We start from the raw sequence: 11,488 nt of genomic DNA, 5'->3' as shown, positions 1-11,488 counted from the left end.
TATTTTGTGACCCAACAGTTACTAGCCCTTTTAGAATGATTTGTCAAAAGATTGAAGAAGCATCCATGTAAGACCAAAGAGTTTCCAATTTTTTCGTTTAATATATTTTCTTCTTTTTGTTAGCATAATTTTCCTTTTCACTAATGCCAAGCCCAAACCTTAAATTAATTATGATTAAACTGACTATTTTCATCAATATTGAGAGCTTAATCCAGTTGATGACGACTCTAATGGATTGACTGCTTTGAAACTTTGATACCATTAAACTAAAGCTGCATTCGGTTGTCCATATTATTTGGCCAAATAAAAAAGGATAGTATATGATGGAATATGATATGGAATTGAGATTCTCTATGGCTTTCTTAAACATGAGATTCTCTATAGTTAAGGGGTAATTCATCTTATATTTTCTTCCTGGAGAAGTTGACACCGCATTTAACATGTTAATAATGTCATCATGTCCTAAACATGTTATTATGTCATATTCAAAGTGGGCACCGGGTTTGAGATCTAACATTATGGGATTGTATAGATATAAAGTAGAACCAATGTGAAGTATTTTATCAATATTGACGATTAACTTCACACAAAAAATTGGCTTCCCATACATGCACCTCAAGTTGGGAAACAAGAAGAGAGAAGGAAGAGGCAAACGAATCCATTCAAATTGTATTTAATTTTTCTGATAACAGATTTGCATTTAATTATTATGAAATTCAATCATTGCGTCAACCACTGGAACCTAATCTTGATGCTTTTTCTAGTGCCTCCCTAGATAAAATTCCGCACATTAAATAATATGAACACCTACATAATCTAATGGCCAAGGCGGAGGAAAGCCCATATGCATCGGATGCATATAAGACTTTGCTCCTTCTACACGCCCAAACTCCCCAGGATAATGCCTAGAAGGCAACGAACAAGCACGCGCAGAGGAAGATTACTGGAAGTGAAAAAAAAAAGCCCGCTTTGAAGCAATGAAGGGAATGCTCATTCACCGGACAAGTCCAGGTCATTCGACCAGTTTGTAATTCTACTTACATCAATGACATTTGTTCGTAAGCCTACTATTCTAAATGAAGGAATAGTGACTCCTTATAGCCAATAGGCATAATAGGCCTTGTTTAGGCCACCGAGGAGCATGCGTCGAGGACCGCAAGAAGGCAACTACTGAGAAATTATATCATAATAATATAAGATGATTTAAGTGGTAAAATTCACAAAAGAGATTATTTTATTTGACACGTTAGCTCCACACAAAGCCCAATCGGACTCAATTGCCATTTGGTCTCTTGCCGTTTGCGGAAATAAATGTAGCTTTTATCGTAAATAAAATATAAATTAGAAAGGTTACAAATATTTACATAGGAGAAAGATCCACAGCCCTTGCATTAATCCTGTGATGTGATTATTTTCATCCATTACATAAGTGGTAAAATGAGTCTACACAATCATGCCAAAATACACATGTATGTTTTTCAACAATTTATTTCTATACACAGGTTCAGAATTTGTTATAGGTTTGTTATTTTTGAAAAGAAAAAGAAAGGCGATTAACTTGATTCAGTTAAAAATGATCTTATTACAAAATAGTTACATTTTAGGCGGCTTAACATTCAAAAAGGCAAAATGCCAAATAAAGCGCCTTCGACTTCTGCTCTTTGGCTCTTCATTATCATATTATCTCACAAATTTCTTTGCTCAGCTTCACAAAAATGCATCCTCAATTGATTTATTTCTGCTTTCATTATGGAACTCTGTCTGGCGAAAACCGAGAAAATTTACATAAGCATACACCAAAGGATTTTGTCTTAAAGAAAAGCAAACGTCACGTCATTATCAACAAAGTTTGACTTGAATTACTACAACTCCCAATCCAACAGCCCTTTTCATCATCATATGATGTCCTAAGAAAATTACAGATATACAGGGCATCAATTCATATATTAGACTCTATTTATTTCATAGAAAATGAATAATATTAAATTTTTCCTAAAATAATTACTTATAAAAATGAATGAAGGAAATAATTTTTATCATACTCTTTACCAAATATATATATATATATATATATATATATTTATCATACATGAAAATATCTAAATATAAATTGTAACAACAATATTATCCATTGACTAATCATTTTAAGTCAGTCAAGCTATTATTTGCTCCAAGCAGTTTGAATATATTGTTCATCCTCCTCCGAAAATTCCTCATGTAAGGCATCAACCAAATAAATTGTTTTTCTATTTTGGCCTATCCTGCTTTTGCTCCCTCAATCTAAAGTAATACACTAAGGCAATTGTAAAGTTTGACATCAAAAAGTTGACGGTCTTATAGAACAATTAATATATAGTTTATGTTTGGGCCAAAATTACTTTATCTAATCCGCTGATAACGAGGTAAGCTTTGTGTGATATTGGACTTTACTAAGTCTGTTAATGGGCTTAAGGTTTCGGATTTAGTTGACATACTTTCCACGGTTGATATAAATAGTGATAAGTGGCCAAGTGACCCCTTCGATTCAATTTCTTCTAGTGCATTGACCACCAATGATATCTACAGTACTTATGTTGACCAGTTAAGAGAAATGGACTACTTTTCCCAATTATAAAAGATCAATTCGTCAGTAAAAAAGTGGTCTCTCCATTTCTCAATGCCTCGTTTTTAAGCCGGTCACTTGTGCTCCGATGCCTTGATATATTCAGGACTTATGTGAATTACATCAATTAGACATTAGTTTCATAAAGACTCTTTCAAGCCAGGGAAAAATAAAAAGGCATATCCAGGGAAAGACTCACGGCGACAATACTTATGAATTGCATCTTGAAATATCGTATCAACAACGAACAATGCGAACTGCAGATGATTACGTTAGAATTTTGTTGATATGGAGTTTCTTAAAAATAGTGGTGGACCACACCATTGACCTGCCGAAGTAATTGTTCTCCCCGGCTAGGATTACTCAGGCTCAGAATTTTCCGTGTCCTCTCCAACGCTGAATCTTGAGTCCACAATTTGTTAGGCTTTGCAGTTTCTCAAATCAACAACATTTGGGTAGGGGCAGATGTTAATAATAATCAGAGACGAAAGGTTTTTAAGTTGGGGGTTCCACTGCTTTGGTCGATTTTGCTAAGAGGTTAAATTGTCTCCTCACTTTGAACGAGGGGCTCAAAGCCAAAGAAGCCGTGCAAATAGCAGCTGCCACCGAAAGGCCATTTCTTCGATTTTCTAATGCAAAGGGATCGCTCCAGCAACTGCTCACTGTTCGAAGTTTGTGACTGGAAACCGAAAGACCAACCTGAGCATGCCATCTTATTGATTTACGCGCCAAGATGAATATCCTAGACATGTCGCATACCCCTTACGAGAATGTCACTGCAAGGATTAAGCTGTCTGACATTATTGGATCACAAAAAGTAACAGTCCTACAAGCCATTAGACCAGGTAGACTATTCGGAGGAGGTATGCTAATCAATGATCTACTGACGTACAAAGATGCAATAATAAGCAACCACCAGAATCCCCGGTTGAACTTTCTCATCGGAGATGCACAATTGTAGTTTTGGGGAGAGATGATAGACAAAGAATGAGAAATATTTGTATGGAGTCTTCTCTTCTCAGCATCTGAAATTGACTGGCTCGCCTTTGAAGCGAACTTCAGAAGAGTCTGTTATAACTGGCTATTTCCCATGCTGATTTCTCTCTCCACTTGCAGCTGTGAATCTGAAAGCAGTGCTCAAAGAACCGCTGATTATGATTAGACAGATTAGATCATGAGCTATGGCGTCCAAGTCCACATCACTGGCCAAAGGAAGCTGCAAAAGGGAATTAAAGCAGACACTCAGCAAAACTTCAGCGATGCCCAATTGTTGCCATTTTAACAGCCTCATTATACTGAATTGGAGGAATATAATGAAATGAATTTGCCAATATCTTCCTAATTAGTTCCAAGAAAAAAGAAAAGAGAGAGAAAGAGAGAGAGAGAGAGAGAGGGATAGGGATGACAATGTCCCGTTTCATGGAATCAGCTATAAAGGCCATTTTCATATTTTTCTAAGCAACATCAATAGGTGTAAAATCTACCAGTTCCAAGTTCCGAGGTTGAAAGTGATTTACTATTGGACATCTGAACTTATCTAAGCCTCACCCAAGCAGGTTGTAGATCCAACCCTTTTACAACATTTTCTTCTAAAAGTATTGTGTCAGATGCCTCGAGTTCTAAACAGGATCTTCAGCTGCTCAAATTGACTCTGTTTCTAGCGCTCTTACTTAACAGCATCCAACATTCTCTGTTCATATGTAATCTTTCAGATGCATCTTCTTGAAAAGTAAGATTGCGGATATGTAGTTCTTTTAACAAGTAATCATATAAATTTTCCATCTGTATGACCAGTTTCAGACCATGTCACAGATGAAACGTTAAAAGCAAGCACTGGCAGATGGATGGAAGCTGAGTTTTTACCTTCCTTGATAAAACTTTAAGGATGTCTAGCCTCTCCTATATTGAACAAAAATCACAGAATAGAAGTCTTCAAGCCTGCTAGGTCTCAGAAATGCACCATCAAGTAAGTCCCGGTCTACCGCTTCACACCAAATGCAACTCGATTAGAACTAAGAGCACATAACTGGACAAATATAAAATAAAGAAAAAGGATCCCAAGAAAGGAAAGTGAATTGGAGTTATTCAGAGATAGATGAACTCATGACTCCTGAGGAAAACAAAAGATCACTTCATGCCACAAAGATGTCACAACAGATATGAGAAATCGCCCTATGCTCGATGTCACAAGACTATCAGAACCCATTGATGCTGTTGTAGAGGCTCAAGTCTAGCTTAATACACTTCTTCTACGCTACTTCAGCAACTGAAAATTTACGCAACCCCATCTTTTGTTACCTTCTTTGATACATGTGTAGTTTATCCAATACCGTGTATCCAATACCGTGTATCCAAATAATTTGTAAGGTCATTGGACCACATGACAGCACAATACTAAGTGTCATATCACGTCACGTCATAAGTGTAGAGCTATAAGAGCAACCGCTCTTTCAACTTCAGTTTTACTCTACATAATAGATTGGGCAATTTTAGTTGGCTGTCCTCCTTCGAAGTCTATGTACTTCGATTTCACCAAATGGTTCAAAAAATTGAAAGATATTGATTAAAGTTTTCTATATTCTTTAATGTTAATCTTTTACACAATTTGAGTTTTGCCCTGCAAATTACATGTACAAAAATAGATCCCTTTTGTTGAGCTAAAAGAGTCCTAGCCGATTCTTTTGTGGAAATTGCGAAAAAAGTACAGTTCCTCCTCCACAAGGAGGTCAACAAAGTTGAGATTTTCAAAACATTTTTAATCTTGAAGGAGGGTCTTTATGCTTTTTGATGATATCATTATGAGTTTCTTGGTATTTTCCAGGTCCTGGTCCTGAAATTGCAAAACACGCATGTGTGCGACCACACGAACAAACAAGTCTGTTTGACGTGGAATTTGGGTATGTGCAAATGAATTGACTAGACAAACGTACTTCAGTGCTTTTGCTTTTGCTTTTGCTTTTGCTTTCACAAGAGGGCTGGACAAAAACTTGGGGATAGACTTGCGTATATTATAAGCAAAGAGAACTCAAGTTCGTCTTTGTTTCTTAAGGAAGTTCATTCTCTCTCCTAACTCATGTTGGCTTCATTGGGTTAGCTTGCCAGTACTCGGATCCACATAAAACAGGTTTATCACAAAATTGATTATGACATATATTATACATGGAACACCCAAACATCAATGGATGTAATCACATTTATTTTACAGACCACGAACCATGCAACTATTTCCATTTTATGATTAGAGGATCAATCGATACCTGTCATAATGCAAATTGTAGCAATTTGTAAAAACTTGAAAAGCTTTGTTTTCACAATTGAGATCCATTATTTTGTGATTTAACAATTGCATATGCCTCTTGGAAAGATCGTAGAAACATCCATGTAACAACCAAAGGGCTATATTTCTTTTTTCTTCTTTTTGTGAGCAAATTTTTTCTTTCTTAAAAGTGCCAGGCCCAAAATTTTACGGTTAAATCAACTACTTTTTTTTCTGGTGGATCGATGATGACGTCTCTAATGAATCGAAGGCATTGAACATTTCTCTAGCTCCATTGAATGCGGTCTAGATTTATTCTCCATTTCTGCAGATTATTCACACATGCAAATACACAAAATGTGATCATGTCCTAATGTCATTTTTAAGGTGGACACCAAGTTTGAATATAATATTATGCAATTGTATAGAGACTCACTTCACATACGCACACACAGAAATTTAAAATGTTTTATTGATACTGACGATTAATTTCACGTAAAAATTAAGCTTCCCATATAGGTGTCTAAATTCGAGAAACAAAAAGTGAGAGGGAATAGGCTCACAAATCATTTAGAATTGTATCTAATTTTTGTTATCATAGATTGTATTTTAATTCAAATTATGCAATTAAGTCATTGCACGAATCATGGGATCCCAATCTAGACACTTGTCTTAATGCCCTTTTCCTTCTAGACATATATAGAATTACAATAACACAAGATGATGTAACATGTAAGTGGTCTGACGATTTGGCGTGACCTCCAAAGAAGTATAATGGATCCACTTTATCCTTTTGTCCGTTTTGTTTTTGGTGAGAAATCTCTTCCTCGATTTCTAGTCTAGAAAAAAGCATATTGTAATTGCTTTTGTTCTGCTTCTTAACTTAAAAAGGGTTAGCTTTTCTCAGTCAGAGCCAGACTTCCTTTATGCTTTTGCTAAGCCAAATGATCATGTTGCCTTTGTTCCATTGACTACTCTTTTTCTTTTGTCATTGCAAAATTGTGAATGCGAAATCAGCATAGAGTCGCCTTCGACCCTCGAGAGTCGTAGATCCACCATAACGCATGATATACTGTTAAAAGCCAATTGTTGGTGAAATCACACGGAAATTTTCTAAATCTAGTGATGACCTCTGCACTTTACCATCTTGGTATATTCATGATGAAGGAATAAATAGTGTGCATAAGAGCTAACATTCTTTCTATATGGAAAAGAAAGAATTATCTCATTGTAACTTTAATTTCCCCATTAAATTTTGGACAGTGCTAGATCGAATCCACCACATTTACACTAAAAAGACTAAACTACCTTCAATCATTCAATTGCAATTTAAAGTGACAATCACATTGTTTCTTTTCCTACTTTTTCTAGTTACCATAATTACGCATTCCACACATTTTATTTTTCTTAGTGTACTAAAGATTTTTTTTTAGTGTATCCTTACATATTACTATAATGTATTACATGCTTCATATAAAGGCCACTAGTAAGAAAAAAAAACACAAATTATCTGATATAGTCAAAACCTTGAAAGTCTCTTCTCATCATTGCCCTAATAAAAACTAATTTATTCTTTCTCCCTCTTATTTCAAAAGCTCACTTTCTTGGTGAATTATTTATTTTTTTAATTTCATTAGTCTAAAATATATACCAAGTCTTTTTAAAGAACTTATCTTTTACCTCACTATCGGTGAGATGCTTTTACATAGATGTTAGGCGTTGTGGAATATCTTGGAATATACTAAAACAGTTGTGCATAATGAAGCATCAAGATATTTTTTCATACATACTTCGTCAATGATATTAATTTTTGTCAATTCAAAATAATGAGATGTCATCAACATTTAAAAAAATATATTTTGTGCAATTTTTAATTTAATTAAATTTCATCTTTAAAGTTTTCCATTGAAAAATGTAATTGTGATCTTATTTTGGAAAATCTTCAAACCCTAAAGAGGGTTTCTTTATCCGATCATCCAATTATGTGTGGTATAAGAGAACCCATAAGAAGGAATTTTCTTTGGTCAAATGATAAGGTATTTGGTGGTGATACGCACAACAAAATTGAAAATTTGTAAACAAGTGATTGTGTTAAAAAAAATCTATATGATAATTTATTTATTTTTAGATTTTACCTGACAATTTATCCTTAGATTTGCTTGACAACGTTGAAAAGAACTAGGATTCTTGGAAATTTCTTTTTTCAACAAAACTATGTTTTATGGAAGACAAATCTAACAGAGAAAAAAGAAATGGTGTTTTCAATTTATTTGAAATACCTACAATAAAAAATTTAAAAAATAGACATGTGAAATTCTTAATTATGGTAATTGAATCCTACATTAAAATAGAAAAACCAAAAAAAGAAAAAAAAGGTCAATGAATTTGGGGCTACCAATTAAATTGCAATTGAATGATTTGGTGCACTTTGATCTTTTTAGTGAAAATTGGGTGAATTTAGTTATACATGAAATGGATTTCTCCATCAACTTTTTGCCGTAAGTCGGGAGAGGCTCGATCATCATCACTCATCAAGAAAATGTGTGTAACCCGGGAAATAAATAAATGTAGGCCTTTATGGTAAGAATGCATATATTGCGGGAGGGAAAATAAACTTTGAAGATACAAACTTCTGAAGAATTAGTCAGGAATTGGTTAAACAACCGAAACACCCAAATCACCACAAGATCACAAACAATAGTAGCCAGATCATCAAATGCATCATTCTTGCAACAAAAATCTCTTGCAGCAAGCCACATTGCTGCTGCACAATTACCGCATGAATATATTGCAGTAATGAAGAAAATCATTTCCGAAATTAAGGGGTCCACCAACAGTGAAAAGCTAGCTCCCACCAATCACATCGTAATGGAGACACAAAAGAAGATGACTAGAATGGGGTCCACCTATTAGAAGAAGAACAAAATCACCAAGGGAAGACACCCGCTAGAAATTGTAGCAGCATGTGCAATAATATTGGTCACCGTCAAATCACTGCAGTAGAATTATTGCTTACTTTCACTATGCTAGCGGGCCTCCGGTGCTAGCAGACAAGATACTATTCACCATCAGATTATTGCAGCAAAATTATTACTTACTTTCGCTATATAACTTTTACTATACAATAATGCGCAATTGCTTTTGTTTTCCTCATCGTAATGGAGACACAAAAGAAGATGACGGGAATGGGGTCCACCTATTAGAAGAAGAACAAAATCACCAAGGGAAGATACCCGCTAGAAATTGTAGCAGCGTGTGCAATAATACTGGTCATCGTCTAATCACTGCAGCAAAATTATTGCTTACTTTCACTATGCCAGCGGGCCTCCGATACTAGCAAACAAGATACTATTCACCATCAGATTATTGCAGCAAAATTATTACTTACTTTCACTATAGAACTTTTACTGTACAATCACGCGCAATTGCTTTTGTTTTGCTCATTCAATTCAGAAGGATTAGCTTTTGTTCGTTGGAGCCAGAATTCCATTCTACTTTTGCTAAGCCCAAAAAAGCAGATCTCCTTATATTTAATCCAATGTCACACTAAGTGACATGATCAATTTATCCTTGATCAGACTGAACAATAATTTTATATGCGATATATTGTATTGAAATGTAATGCACTATTAAAATCCTTGTTGGTCCTTCTTGATTGATAACAAAAATTTAAAGGCCCTCTTGATAATCTATCTAAATTTGTCAAATAAATTCAAGATTTTGATCTAACACTTTGAATCTTTATTTTGAAATAAGTTAAAAATCTTTGCTAGTCCTTCTTGATTTCTCCGATCATCCCATTATATATATAGAAGATTAGATAAATTTCCACACATGCATGCATGTATGTATGTATAGAAGAGAACTGATAAGAAGGAATTTTATTTGGTCAAATGATAAAAGGAGTTTGATAGTGATATGCACAACAAAATTGAAAATTTGTAAACGAGTGTTTGTGTCAAAAAAAAAATTCATATAATAATTTTTCTAGATCCATCCTTAAATTTGCTTGACATACTAGGTTTCTTGGAAATTTCTTTTTAGACAAAACTAATTTTTATGGAAGAAAAATCTAACAGTGAAAAAGAAATGGCGTTTTAAATTTATTTGAAATACCTATTATAAAGAAAAACTAGACATGTGAAATTCTTAATTATGGTAACGAAATCCTACATTGAAATAGAAAAAAAAACAAATTTTTTTATGAATTTGGGGCTATCAATTAAATTGTGATTGAATGATTTGAAGCAATTTTGTCTTTGTAGTGAAAATTGGGTGAATTTAGTTATTTACAAGATAGATTTCTCCATCAACTTTTTGTCGTGGCCAGGTAAGGCTTGGTCATCACTCATCAAGGAAATGTGTGTAACTCATGAAATAAATGCAGGCTTTTATGGTAAGAATGCATAAATTGCGGGAGTAGGGATAAACTTTGCTATATGCGCTCTTTGACGATACAAACTTCTAAAGAATCAGTCCATAATTGGTTAAACAACCGTTATGCCCAAATCACCACAAGATCATAAACAACATTAGACGGATCATCAAATGCATCACTCTTGCAACATAAATCTCTTGCAGTAGCCCTACCTTGCTACTGCGCAATCACCACATGAATATGTTTCAGTAATGGAGAAAATCATTTCCGAAATAAGGAGCCCACTAACTGTGAAAAGCTAGCTCCTACCAATCACATCGTAGCGGAGATACAAAAGAAGATGATTGCCGTGGGGTCGACCTATTAGAAGAAGAACAAAATCATTAAGAGAAGATAGCTGCCGGAAACTGTAGCAACATGTGTAATAATACTATTCACTGTCCAATCACTACAAAAAAATTATTGCTTATTTACACTATGCTATCAGGTCTCTAGTGGCAGACAAGATACTGTTCACCCCGAGATCATTGCAGCAAAATTATTGCTTACTTTCACGGTGGAACTTTTACTATACAACCACACGTAATTGTTTTTGTTTTGCTCATTAAATTCAGAAGGAATTCAACCACAAAAAATCATGAGGATTAGCTTTTCCTCAGCTGGGGCCGAAGTTTCATTTTGCTTTTGCTAAGCCCAACAAAGCAGATCTTCTAATATTTAATCCATATTCACACTAATTTGCTTGATCAATTGATACTTGCCTTTATTCCACTTACTAATCTTTTTATCTTGTGCCATGAAAAAGTTGTGAAATTTGAATTTGGCTTCAAGTCACCTTTTGCTTTCAAGAGTTGTAGATTGATTGTAATGCATGATGTAACATTAATAGACTGTTTGAGAAAACAAACAAATTTTCCCAAATTCACTAATGACCTTTTGCATTCCATCATCTTGGTATATTCATGATCAGAGGAATAATTAGTGTACATAATAAATATACATTCTTTCTACATGGAAAAAAATATTGTCCCATTGTGACTTTTAATTGCCTCTATTGAATTGTGATCATATAATTTTTCCCATCAACTTTTCTAGAAATTTGCATTCATTCGGAGGTCATAACTCTTCGGGGAGATATCAACTTTTCTAGAAATTTGCGTTCATTCGGAGGTCATAACTCTTCGGGGAGATGTGCGAGACCCTCCTACCAAGGAATGGCTTGCATCACATAATGTGGAGTTCAACGTCGGAA

At 34.6% G+C, this 11,488-nt stretch overlaps 1 long non-coding RNA gene across 1 annotated transcript; it reads right to left on the bottom strand.

Moving 5' to 3' along the window:
* Nucleotides 1-3,294: 3,294 nt before the first annotated feature.
* LOC104441554 lies at nt 3,295-5,081 on the bottom strand. The gene is made up of 2 exons (XR_005551147.1): nt 4,466-5,081; nt 3,295-3,818 (listed from the first exon to the last, which is right to left on the bottom strand). It is a non-coding gene; the product is annotated as an uncharacterized LOC104441554 (long non-coding RNA).
* Between the last annotated feature and the right edge of the window lie 6,407 nt (nt 5,082-11,488).

The sequence above is a fragment of the Eucalyptus grandis genome, chromosome 5 (assembly GCF_016545825.1).
Source record: "Eucalyptus grandis isolate ANBG69807.140 chromosome 5, ASM1654582v1, whole genome shotgun sequence".
NCBI lineage: Eukaryota > Viridiplantae > Streptophyta > Magnoliopsida > Myrtales > Myrtaceae > Eucalyptus > Eucalyptus grandis.
Note: the sequence above shows the minus strand (reverse complement) of the source record. Positions and strands in the feature narration are given on the sequence as shown.